This window comes from Polyodon spathula, chromosome 16 (assembly GCF_017654505.1).
Source record: "Polyodon spathula isolate WHYD16114869_AA chromosome 16, ASM1765450v1, whole genome shotgun sequence".
NCBI lineage: Eukaryota > Metazoa > Chordata > Actinopteri > Acipenseriformes > Polyodontidae > Polyodon > Polyodon spathula.
In genome coordinates this window covers 29715651-29729800 of record NC_054549.1, presented here as the reverse complement: position 1 = coordinate 29729800, position 14150 = coordinate 29715651, and the positions used below count along the sequence as shown (strand labels likewise).

Sequence of the window (14150 nt, the reverse complement as noted above, 5' to 3'; positions counted from 1 at the left end):
TTTCAGCTCCTTTTCCTTCCAGTCCTAAACAGCAGATAACAAAATTAATGAGATGAAGAATGCTGATTACTTGAATTTCTAAGATCCCCTTGCAAACATAAACTGTAATTTTAATATATAAAATAAGTAATATATTACTCATATGAAAATTTAAATAGATCAATTGGTAAAAGTGTGCTTGATTTTGTTCATTCTGTTCTGTTTATTTATGGGATAATAAACATAACACCACATGAAAGTAGTCTGAATCGATCACTTTCTAAGAATTCCACAATTAAACCACGGTTAACAAATAATAGAATATAAAAACACAAGCAGAAACCAAACACTTTGGCCATCAGCTCAAATCTCTATAGGAATAAACTGGTAAAAAATCTAACCTGGAGCAGAATCCAGGTTTTGGTGACTGGTAGTGGCCCTGAAACAATATGAAGTGTGTGTAAAAAAGTGACCTAGAAAAAAATTAACTGAAAATGCTTGATTTTCCTCACAGCCGTTTAGTGCCAACAGCTAGGTTAAAATAGAAAATGTGCACTCAAAACCAGAAAATTCACCAAACTACCAATATCCACATAACTGAAAGATAGGACAAGTGTGCAACATCCTCGTGTGTGTTGGCCTAAAAAAGATTTAGTTCCCTGTACCATGAATTAATGTTGAACAAAATCACCATGGTGACGTGAAGCAAGGACATGACAAATTTTCAAAGATGGAATCTTCAACTTGATTTTCATGGAAACATGGAGCCAGAGCAATTAAGGTTTTTTATTATATATAATACAGGTCTCCTAATACAGGAGCCCTGCCCCTATGTATATTTATGCGCTGTTTTTATGAGTTATTGTATTATTTTGTATTTGTATCATGATTTATATTATATACGATGGCGAAAAGCTGTGTTTTTGATTTATTGTTTGGTGACAGACAGGTGAGGATGAGAGCGGTGCCGTGAGCCATATTATTGCTTATTGTTTTAAATACCTTGTGAGAATACATGACTGCCAGTCACAAATTCTAAAAGATCTGCAGTTTGGCTTCACTTGGTGAAGGGGCTCAGAGTGGAGAACGCGTGTGGAGAGGAGGTAATAAAGTAAAAACATAGAAATAACAATTACTAAACATGCTGGTTAATAAACCAGCAGGATACTTGCTATTGTTTATTGTTTGTATGTTTGCTTGTTTGGCCAATGTGCCTTTTTGTTTGAAAAAGTGTTTTATTTTGTTTAAATCTTTTGTTTATTATTTAATAAAGAGCTGAGCGCCATAGCGTCTCAGTTTTGCTCCGCCAGTCCTTGTTTTGGTTCCTGCAAAGCCATCCTGCCCACACACCACTAATCTGTTCTCAATGTACTGTTAATAGTTCCAATTACTATGTCACTAACCGAAAATTGTTCGGATAGGGATGGGAAAGACCAGATGGCATGGTAATTGCCATTGATATAATATTTCCACTTGTAGCCTATCTATCTATCTATCTATATAAATATATACACACACACACACACACACACACACACACACACACACACACACACACACACACACACACACACACACACACACACACACACACACACACACACACACACACACACACACACACACACACACACACACACACACACACACACACTCTAGCTATGCCTGCGGCAAATTGGATGATGGCAACAACCCTTGGAGCAATGCCTTGCTTTGCCCATCCATTTCTTATAGGACTATGCTAGCAGCATGAATCAACCAGAGGTAAAATATTAATCCATTTTCATTTCAAATTCTCATGTTATCCAGTCAGGGAGAACTCTTTTGTGCCTACTTGTGTCATCTATAACCCTTTTATTTAGAAACTGGATGTAGAAATGCTGCTTTCTCCGTGTCTCAGTGGCCGTGCATGATGTAATGTTGCCGATTTTATTTTGCAGGTGAAACATAATGCTGCAATCTAACTTGCTCTTCATAACCTCAAAAAACACTGAGCCAAGGTTAATTCATCAACCAGAAATGATAATAATAATATAAATCACTAGTCTACACTCCAGATGGTTAATATTCAAACACTGCATTGATATTTAACTATCACTGAATGAGGATATAAATGTCAATAAACTGAACACAAAGCCCTGATTCCTGATGATGTTACAAATCATTCCAGTCTTGAAATATTTTCTGGTCACAATAAGACCTTGTGTTCTACTCTATACAAACTAGCTGGAGTGTCCACAACCTGAAATACTGTGGCCACATTTAAAGAGCAATTTGAAACAGGTCTGAATTAACACAACTATTTTAACTAATGTATTCATTTCTTGGTGAGAATCAATTTGTATATGGCTCTGCAACGTATCTTCACTCTAAACTCAACTGGTTCACCAGATTGCAACCTTTAAACAATCCTTGTGCCAACTGAGGAAAATCAATAAGCGAAGAGTAAGATATTAAATGTAGATTACGTCTTTTAGATTAAGAACATTGCATGTCTGCCTCATGTAGAGCAGGAGAAGAGGATTACAGAGATCTGTTCATATAAACATGGCATTATTGTACTATATCTTCTATCCTCTACAAGATGGACTAAGAGGACCAGTGCCAGTGACATTTTTGGGCGTGGAACAGTATAGAAGGGACAATAGAGCTGAACACATTCATGAAGACAGAGGCACTCATGAGAACTCTCAAATCATTGTTAATCATCACTGCTTTCGTGAATATGGATGCTAGAACACGCCAGGTTTCAGCGCACTGTATTTTTCTGAAAAATAGACTCCCTTGGAACATCTGCATGTGTAAGGCAATATAAAACACTTTATTATAAAGTCTTAGCTCTCAATCACTGTCATCCTGCCCCTTAATAATGCACACTAGTCCAAACACTGCCTTCACAGCTCTCCAACACTCAAACTGCACTGAAATAATGACAAGCAAAACCTAGCTCTCCAGCGCTGTCACCCAAATCCTCAATAATGAGTGCTCAGTCTCAACACACCTATACTGTCACCTATCATATGCATATCATTTAACAAAATCACCTGAGTGAGGTGACCAAGTTTATTCGATTGCATCATTGGCTGATTATTTTTATTTGTAGCAGTTTGCTTGACATAACACCATAATGTTCAGAAGAAATCACTGCACCTTACAAGCAAAACTGTGCTTTATTAATAATTAAAAGCACCATCCCAATTTGCACTAATTGGTACGATTGCAAGCAGTCTCTGAGTGAAATTAACAACAGAATAATTAGTTAGACTGAAGTACACTCTCATACTGCAAAAAACTCCTTTATCATCTCTGTAAAGGGCTATCTTATTAATTGGTATTCAAACTCTCTACTATAAACAAGGGAAAAATAGATAAATACTGATAAGCAAAAAAAGGAATATCTCCACCCTCTTGACTATAATTGGTTACCTTTGATTCTAATAGTCGTTTTAATAAACATACTAGATAATTATCATGTATTGAGAGAAAAAACAATGAAAATAAACTATTCAAGCTAATTGTATTTATTAACAAAAATGTATTGTACCGAATACCAGGCCTTTTCATGCTTATACAATATATTTACCATACAGTGTTAACATCTTTCCCCATGATGTATCCCACTTGTTCATCCTTTACCATGCTTACATGTGCTTACCATTCTTTCTCAATGTTTTACCATGCGCTACTGTTTTTTTTTTTTAAATTTAGTCGTTGCCAATTATTTTTTATTTTCTCCCAATTTGAAATGGTCAATTATTATTTAGATTCAGCTCACTGCTACCACCCCTGCGCTGACTCGGGAGCGGCGAAGATGAACACACGCTGCCTTCTGAAGCGTGTGCCATCAGCCGCCCGCTTCTTTACACACTGACGATTCACCACGCAGCCACCCAGGAGCTACAGCATGGAAGGACAACGCAGCTTCCGGGCAGCTAACAGGCAAGCCTGCAGGTGCCTGTCCAGACTACAGGGGTCGCTGGTGCGCGGTGAGCCGAGGACACCCTGGCCGACCTAGACCCTCAGCCAATTGAGCGGCGCCTCCTGGGAACTCCCGTCCACGGTCGGCTGTGGAATAGCCCAGACTCGAACCGGCAATGTCCAGGCTATAGGGACCTGCACTCCCTACATCCTGCATCCTGCACTCACGCAGAGAGCCTTTACTGGGTACTGTATGCTTTTATAGCGCCATATCAAAGTAAAACTTTAGTAAGGTACAAAACATTTTGTTCTGTTAATAATATACCACCGAGACCATTCTAAAGGAATCAAAGACATATAAAACAGTAAGAAATGGGTTTATTAGGGGAAAAAATATTCCATTAACCACAGCTCAAGCTCACAGCCTTTATTAAAACATCTATTTGCTGAAGAGATATGGCTCTTTATAAGATCTAAGACCATGAAAAAAACATCAGCAGTGTGCTTTAGTTAAAGAAAAAGGTAATTACATGCACTTAAAAAATAATATATGCTAAGTACAATGCTAGTACCTTGTATTATTAGCATGTACATGCATTATAACTACTTCTAATGCATTTGGTACCGTATGATAAGAAGCCCCTTTCTTTCAAGGCTCCCACTTTGATCTCAGCCACCTCAATCTTGTAGCAAAGCAAATTGTGCTGCATTAGCTGTAGCCGAATAGGTACCCAGATTGAAACAATATTCAACCACCAAGTGACGTTGAGTATTGATAATATTGATTCTCGAGTATTGATAATTGACAAATTAAATAGACACTATGAAGCCTGAAGGAGAAAGACGTTTTAACAACAATGGGCCAAATGTATTAAGGTTTCTCTGCTATTTACTGAATTATTAAAGGAAAATAAATTTCTGTTAAAGAAAGTGTTAATATTATAAAACTAGTAAGAAACCAGTAAGAAATTTCAAGTTGTGATTAAATGTTAATCACATGGTTGCGTTAATGATTCTTTAATTGCCAGAGTCAATGGTAGCGTCTACCTGTTTACGTTTACTGTGATTTTGATGCATTGCAATTAATGGTGTATTAATTTCTATATGGCTTTGCTAATGAGTTTCTCACAGACTGAGTCCAGCAAATACACAAGCAGAGGTGAATCCAAGATTGACAGTTATTTTTTAAATTCCCTTTATAGCAGTGACCATATGCAAGTCAAAACGAGAGAGAATTTCATACAGAGCAATGAGGACTGGGAATATGAGAACTAGGAAATTCATTAGAAAAACTAATTTCTGGAATACTCAACATAGAGATCTCACTACTAATTCAGAGAACTTGTTAGGATGTAATTGTCTGAATAAAATAGAGACCAAACTGGCATCAATTTAGATTTATGTTTGTTGATATGGCTTTATCACAAATGAAATCCCTTTGCACGTCTTGTCATCAACTGTATCAATCCACCTCTCTCCCTATCCTTCCTTGCCTGTCTGTCTATAATTTAATTATGTAATTCTTTCCGCTGTGTTCATCTGTACTCCAGCAATAGGTACAGTACATTTCCTATTCATACAGTACATCTCTAATGTCTAACCAGCCCCCTGTCCTCGATCCACAAAACAAGGCCATTACACTGTGTAATAAATGAAGAAGGCTCATAAAAGCAGAACAGAAGAATGACAGGAAAGACATACCAATATTTAATTTCACACGTAATTACATTTTAAACCACAGGGAGAATAACAATGAACTTCAGAGTGTCCTTGCTGAAGTATTTAACTTGATCAACCACCTGTCAGTCGGGACACTGCTTTCCACAGTAACATTTACTTATTTTTCACGCTGTATGTTTTTTTTTTTGTGGAACTGTTCAATACCCCATGGCCCATAGGCAGAGATTACTAGCACAGCATTTGAAACACATTCATGTAGTGTATCTGCAAAGCCTTGCACACATCTTTATTTAATAACTGGATGTTACCAGCTGAGCAAACTTGAATCAATATTCTTATATTCCCCTTTACCAAGTTCCATCAGCAGCCTGCAAAACTGCTTTCCGATAAATTAATGTCTTCTGCTGTTTTAGTATACTGCTAAATTCTGTTCTTTTGTTTAATCTGAATTTATATGCGGTACAGTGAGGTACGATATTAAAATGTTAAGTGGCAACTCAAATATAATTATATATGAATTTAACTATTGTTTTGTGCTTGACTCCAAAGAAAATTCCACATGTATTAATATGAACAGACTTTTTCCAACTCTTGTTCATAAGAATGGCAAAGTAAAGTGGTAAAGTGTCCCACTAATGGTAAAAGACTCAGCTCAGCTCTCCCCAAGCTGAACTGGAAGTTAAAATGCCATCACTGGGACAGGTGCTTTTCATCTTACTGCTCAATCGCCAACCCTTTTTGACAAGACTTGTCCAGTACCAAACCACAGCAACGAAATGTCATCAATCAGCAAATGCTTGTGCATATATACCTACTGCTTCTGTAAATATTAATGCTGGAATGCATTAGCTATTAGGGTCTTAAAGTGCTCAGTCTGCCCTATTGGAAACAGATGCACATTTGAAATAGTGATAATTGATCTTTCCAGAGGGAACATGTTCAATATTTTTGGTTTTAAAAAGGAACAGCAGAATTCTAATGCAACACATGATACACAAAATCATCACTATACATATAGTATTCCTAAACGTTCAAGTGCCTGGGTTTAAATGAGACAGATGGATTATTTTCCCATCAGAAACCACCGGCTCCCTCAAGCCGGTCTTCTCCATGTGAAATCAATGAGCTCCCTGAACATAGCAGACACAGCAAAAGCACTCTGAACTTCTCTGTGCTTCTTAGATCAAAGACAAAAAGTGGGAGAAATATCTAATACACTAAATACACAAAGAGCTAGATATATTCTGAAATGCAGGTAGTTTTTATTCATGCACAGTATACGTTTTTATAATACACCAGTACGTGCAAATACATTTTTACATATACAAAAAACGAATAACATGCATACATCAATAAATAAACGACCACTACTAGAAATACTTCATCTACTACAGCTACTACGAATACTACGGTCTACTGCTACGACGAATACAAATATATTCATCAGATTTTACTGTTCGACTAATAGACAGACAGTTAAAACAATTTTAAAAAATCTGTGCATATTTACATATGAATGTGTAAATTCCATTGCTAAAAATCGTAGCTTTGGAACTATGTGTACTGGAATGGGGTTAACACGCGAATCAGTGCAGAGCACAGCGAAGACCAAATGTCAGCACGCATCTGCACTCCGAACTTTGCACAGGTCTGAAGCAATGTGAGAATTAGTCAACAAAATAAACACATACATAAATAAATGAATGATACAAAAAAAAGAAAAAAACAAAGAAAAATAACGGCAGAATAATAAAGCCTAGCCTACCTCTAAAAAAAAAAAAAAAAATCACTTTAATGCGTATTTTTGTATTGCACATTTTTATTCAAAGAAGTGTGATATAACTTCGGTATAATTAAACCCAAAGAACCGCTCCATGCACATACCTTAGATCCTTGATGGATTTAAAGGTCCACAGTCGTTTCTTTGCTTTTTCTGACAAATAAAGAATAAACTATGTTATTGGAGATGTCCTGACTAGTGTGCAGAGCACCGTTTCGTTCTTTAATTATTTTTCTAAAAGAGAGGGGTAAATTCCAATGCTCCTGGTCCATCCACCGTGAGCTTTCTGGACAGCCGGAGTTGGATGGGGATTGTGAGAAGAAACACTCAGCGAGAGAGAGAGAGGTGGTGGGGAGCTCCGCCAAGGAGTGAGCGAGCGAGCAAGGGAGAGGGGGGAGTGAGCAACAGCAAGTTACACTGACAAGCCAACAAGAGGTGTGGCTACTATTTATCAAAGGAAATACTGCAAACCACGTAATAACGAGTGTCCGTGTATCTCTGCGCAGTGCAGGAGCTGGTTAATATTTGCTTGTTTTGGTTTCTGTAGGAGACACATTATGTGCCTGTATCTGCAAGTTAGGTGCTGATACTGACAGCACCCAGCGCGGGAGAGATGCTGGCCGGACCTGGTGTTTTACTGGTTTTTAGCTGGTTGTACTGGTTCAAGAGATGCTGGTTGTTGAACTGGTTTAACAACACAGGTAAATCCCTACCAATTGAATTTCTTTAATTTTCTGGAAAATTAAAAAAGATGGGGTGGATAACTTAATAACCTACACACATTTTAGTTTACAGAAAATTATATTGTGTTGGTAATAGGTACGTAAGGATTTTTCTATATATATATCTATATATATATCTATAGATATATATATGATATTATATTTATATATATCTATATATATATATTATATATATATATATAAAATGGCACTGTTATGAATGAGATTAATTTCCTGAGTGGTACGGAACAGTATGCCTTGGACTTATTATGCCTACCGCTTATTAAATATTCATAACTAAGGTATTTTTTTATATTAGCACAAATGATACACAAATATATTCTTGGTCGTTAATGTTTATCCAGAAATTATTTTAGGATTTAGGTGTACGTTCATTTGCATGTACGGTATAGAATAAACAGTGAACTTTTGAACCGACCGTCAATGTGACAGTTATGCTTAAAAAGTGAACTAGAAAACTTGTGCTGGGCAGTTTAGGACACATTTCTCAAATATAAAACTAGTTTTTAGTCAATTTTAAAACAAATCACAAATATCTACTTAATATTCTTTTTAAAACTATTTACCACAATAAACCAGAATGCACAAGCAAGTAAAAGCAAATGCTGTGTTTATTTTCAAAAATAATACATTCTTTTGTATTGCTGTGAATTCAGCTATCCATTCACAAAACACCAAACCACTTTGGATTTTTAATCATTTATTGACATGATCCATCGATCAAGAGGCAATTCCTAAACCACCCAAATGTCTTTAATAGCACTTGTGGTGAACCATGAAAGGCCCTCTTTCATTGTAATCCTGATTTGAGACCCACAATGGCTGAAAGCTGTTGAGACAGACCATGATGGAGCCTCCAATCCAGGCAGAGAACTCACGGTGGGGGCTGGCAGTGACATTTATGTTGGCTCCTTGGGGGGGCAGTTTAATCATCAACATCTAGAGGCACTCAGGGAAGCCACACAGCAGACAGGAGCCACCACATACCAATATATTGTCCATCATCTGCTCATATTGCTCCGTTGGACACATCTGGAGGCTGTTCATGGTCATGACGTGGATCCCAGCCTCCGACATCCCCAGAGTGGAGGGGCAAAATTGGATTTCAGGGCAGGGGAATTGCTCATTACCCAGTGTGATAGCATGCCCATCCGGAAGCACATAATCTTTGAGGTAGCCACTCTCTTCATACCTCAGCTCACCCCATAGTCCTGAGAGATATAGCGGCATTGCTTCTTGATCTCACACACCAGAGGTTTCTCCTGGGAGCTGAAAAGATTACCTGCGTCTGCCATCAGCTTGCCGTGGTAGTCAGTTAAGGCACAGCCAGCCAGATCTAGGCAGAAAGTGGCATGGGGCATGGAGTATCCTAGGTAGCACCCGAGCCGGATTCTACTACCAAGACGGTGGTCCATCCGTAGGAGTAGACAGACAATAGGGACTGGTGAGCCACATACATTGCTGGCACAATAAACTCTTCAAAGAGAAGTTCAGCCATTTTCTCCTGGTTTGTGGTTGGTGAAAGTGGGGCATCTGTCATCAAAATGCCATGCTCTTCCGGGCAGATGTGCAGCTCCTGGTAAAACATGTGGTGCCATAGCTTCTCTAGGGCATCCCAGTCCATCACAATGCCGTGGGTGATTGGCTTCTTTTTGACCATGTCCACCCTCTCTTTGGGAATATTGTGTCCGATGAAGTACTCTGGCCCTTCTTTTGTGGACCGGCTTTTCTGAGGGACGATCCCCACAGAACTTTTAAGTACTATGCGGGGCTAATCATCTCCAGAGAACCCAGCTTTGGTGTATCCAGAATCTGAGTCCACTATAATAGCAACAGTCTGTTTAAAAGTCTCTTTAGGGACATTTTTGGGATATATCGCTGGACCACTAGACACTCGATTCTCGATTTTGGTAAATGTTGCCTATCCATTATTAGTTCTAAATATTTTAACCTTCTATTTTCTTTCTTTCCTCTCTTCACACACAACTGATCTGTACTTGTTGCAAATACACTGGGTTTATTTTAGTTTCCATGACAACCTGTGCTATCATAATGTAGGCCATGAACCAGTTGTCATGAATAGAGTAGATTAAGGTGAGGAACTATATGGTTGGTCAAGAATAAAAACAAACATGATAGCATTGTTTACAGTAATTTGTCACCAGGCCTATGGGAACCTATGTGTATTTTTGACTGAATAATCTTTAATCTTATAGAGTTTAAATGATATTGGACCTCTTTATTATTTTTGTAAACACTCAATCTACCAAGTACTATTAAAATATATCCTGTTTATCATCTTTGTTTTTGTTTCTCAAAGTATTTTTTGTGGTGTATAGATATAACTATAACTCAGATAATTATAACTCATTTGTCACAATCTGTGTCTGTACCTTCTTGCTTTCATTGATTTACTTGTTTCAGTACTCTAATTGCTTTTGACCCTAACTACCTCCCCCAAATTGAGAAAGAGTACACTCTATCTCTCTGACCCCTCTGGATTCCAACAAATTACCTGAATGACTTCATCCACATTATTTATTGACCGACTCCTTTCTCCCTCTTCCATTGATGTGTTAGTGGTCTTGTGCAATCAGTTATTGTCAATACAGTATTTCAGGTTCTGCCACCTCAAATGCTCAATCATACAATCTGAATGAAACAAAATAAGATTTTACAAAAGGTTTTACAAAGTCTCATTTTCAGCATTTGTAACATTGGTCTCATGGTGTAAAATTTCTTTAGATTTCTTTACCTATTTTAAATTTACAGTCCCTCTCTAAACCTATAACGTTTTAATGTTAGTTTTAAACACAATATCATAGTTTTTCTATCTCAATTAAGTTATTTCTCATTCTATTTCTATCTGTTGTTTTCCAGCATTTTCCCTTTTTTTTGTCTCTCTTATCTTTCACAAGGCATTAGGATAATGGCCATATATTCAAAATGACTTAATCTACTCAAATCAATCGTTTTCTTCACCGTGAGGTAGCAACACAAATTGTCTTACAATGCTGCATGAACTGAAGGCAGGGCTTGGTGTCATCTTTATCTTCTAGCTGTTATATTTAAAACTGACTAATGATTTACCTTTTCTGGTACTGGAGTTGTAGCAATAGAGCTTTATCCTCATCCACTCTCTGTGAAGAGTTTCTTTCCACTTATCGACCAGCACACATCACCCTACCGTCTCTTTTGCATTACAAACAGCATTGCTTTTCAAGATTCTTTTTTTTCTCTCATTTTAGTCCATTAAGAGACAAATTTGACAGATGCAGTCTGACAATTTGAGCACAGACATACATAATTTAAGAAGAAGAATACATAATACACTATATTATTTAATGGTAGGTGACAAATAATGAGGGTGATGAGGGCAACAGTGTGGCAGAATCCTAGACAGATCATGACGTATTTCACACTGGCAAACATAACAGAGTGGATTGAAACAACAGACTTAAAAGTGTAAATTCATTAAAGTGGGAACTGTTACAACAGATTGTCCGATGTTTTACTTACTTAAGAAATATCATTCCAAACCTTATTGAAGAATTCCATTTTGAGAAACAGAAATCTCCACCATGTAGTTATCAGCACTACTCCAAGCTGACAACTTACCTACCTGGAGGCACCACCTGCTGCAACAAGGAGAGACTGGGATGGGAAGTGTAGTCGTTAAGTACATATTCTTATTTTTTCATTCCTGAGAATATAGGGTCTAGTTTAATAACAGTTACAACCATTTTTGCATAATAAGTTGATTTGATCAAGCTATACAACAGCTGGATAAGCCAAAACTGGATTTTTTTCAAAGCATGTTACAGCATTGAAAAATCACCGTAGATTGCACCAATACCTGGTTAACCAGGGATTACCCCTAAAAATAAATGGTTGCTACAATCTAGGTGGATTTACTGGTGCGTACAGTTCAAGCTGTGTTGTACACCAGTGGGGTACAGGCACTTTTATTTCAGTTCTGATTTTGTATTTTAGCTTCATTAATTTCAGTTTTATAGATTTTGATTGGTTAATGTCATTGTGTGCTTTTTATTAGGAATTCTGAAGACCACTATGAAGTAATAGCAACTAAAACATATAATATTGAAACTTTCACAATGATAAAAGGCAACACTAAAGCAGCATATCTTATTCCCATTTCTTGCTACCAATGGAAAACACATTTAGTGGTATTATCATTTCTATCTTGTTTTGTTTTTAACAACACTGTTTTTAAATATCCTTGGTGCTGGAGTGCAATCCTTAAATAATAATAATAATAATAATAATAATAATAATAATAATAATAATAATAATAATAATAATAATTATTATTATTATTATTATTATTATTATTATTATTATTATTATTGGAGAGAATGGTAAAAACAGATATATGCAGGCCATTGAAAAAAAAGAATACTGATTAAGCTACTGATTATCAAGACAGACAAGCGTGCTGATTGTACAATAGATAATACCTAATTATAGTGATTAGAATAAGGTGGAAAATATTCTGCCTGTGGGTATGTAAAATACACTTGCTTACATGGAATGGCATAGGTACCTCATACGAGAATGTGGGTCTTATTTCAAATTTTAAAATCAAACTTAAACTCAATTTAAAGACTAAGCTATTTTAAAGCCTCCAGGTTATTCAGGTCTAGAAATCTGCAGCCTGTTTTCCCAATTCTACTATGGCCCATAAAGTTATTACTTTTGTATAGAGAAAAACAGCCAATGCTACATTTATATATTGCCGAACAAATATCAGGGATGGCATATGTAGAGGCATACAAAGATCCCAATATTTTACAATATATAACCTCATTTTTTTTCAAGGGGAGGCAGACTACAGGCTCCCTGTATCCAATAGCTGTGGCAAAGAGGTTTACTGTGCTCTGTCTTGTATAAACAGCTGTGTTCCACCCCCCCACCCCCCACCCCCCCAGAGCTGGGGGCTTATTCTGACAGTAAAAGGCTAACTTATAATGAGCCTCATCTACAACCAATTTAGATTAATGAAAGGCTGTTAAAATAAAACAAAACAAAAAAAAAAACATTTAGCATAATTTGACTTGTGCTTACAAAGTGCATACAGAATATTTAAACCATTAAGGAACAAAACAATTTTATAGTTAACAACATACACGTAGAGAAAACGTTGTTATCATTATTAAAATTATTATTATTTGGCTAACATATTTATTATTTGGGGTCTTACTCTTTCTTAGTATAATTTATCTGGACATCAATTGTTGAATAGTGTAATATTGAGTCAGACTCGAAACTTGTTGTTGGAGGCGGGGCATCATTCAAGCTAGCAGGCAGTAGATTGGCTGGTGCGGAACGAACTGAAACAGGGTTGGCAGTTTGACTAGCTGATTTTGAGGGAGGGTGTTGTTTGGATCCAGCTGATGACATAATTGTGGACCAATCATGTCTTTCCTGTTGATTTGCTGTCCAGTAGCTGTGAATTGAGCATTCCTTACAGTGTCCTGTCACAGATATGATTTCGCTTGCCTCTAGACCAGCATCAGAAAGTATGTTTAAGTAGCTTTTTATATTATGAGATTAGTTGTAGATTAGAACGTTAGGGGAACAAGCCGGTATTCATGGGTGGATTGATTTAAAATTGAATTCGCAGTTAAGCACTTCAGCGATCCAGCGGGCATCTATGTAAAATAGAAGCCTGCTAGATCTGGAAGCTGATTGGCTATTCACACTCAATCGTAGTAGTATATAAATGATTGTTTGTTCATATTTCTGGTTACTGATATTTCACTGACTAATTTTCATGTGTAATGTGTGTTCAAGTTGTATAGCATATTGTAAATAGAGGCTGTGGCCACACCTTCATGAGCAGCTCACTTGGTGCATTAGGCCTTTGGGTTATTGCGTGTATTGATTTGAACAGTCCTCTAAAGCCTTTGCTTTGCCTATAGATTATCAGTCATTTGCTGGTTGTCTTTTGGGGACTGTGGCATTCTTTGAAGATTCATAACACAGAGCACCATGACTTTCCATTTGCAATCGCAGTGTACGATACCAAC

At 37.0% G+C, this 14150-nt stretch overlaps 1 protein-coding gene and 1 pseudogene across 3 annotated transcripts in view; both read right to left on the bottom strand.

The window, feature by feature from the left end:
* The window catches only part of LOC121328422 (caM kinase-like vesicle-associated protein), a 36181-nt gene extending 28449 nt beyond the window's left edge, over positions 1–7732 (bottom strand). For all 3 annotated transcript variants that reach the window (XM_041273071.1, XM_041273070.1, XM_041273069.1), the window contains exon 1: positions 7462–7732. The gene's annotated coding sequence lies outside the window, so the exon portion shown is untranslated. The remainder of the gene's footprint in view (positions 1–7461) is intronic.
* A 201-nt stretch (positions 7733–7933) lies between these two features.
* Positions 7934–10669, bottom strand: LOC121329000 (annotated as a pseudogene).
* Positions 10670–14150: the final 3481 nt, after the last annotated feature.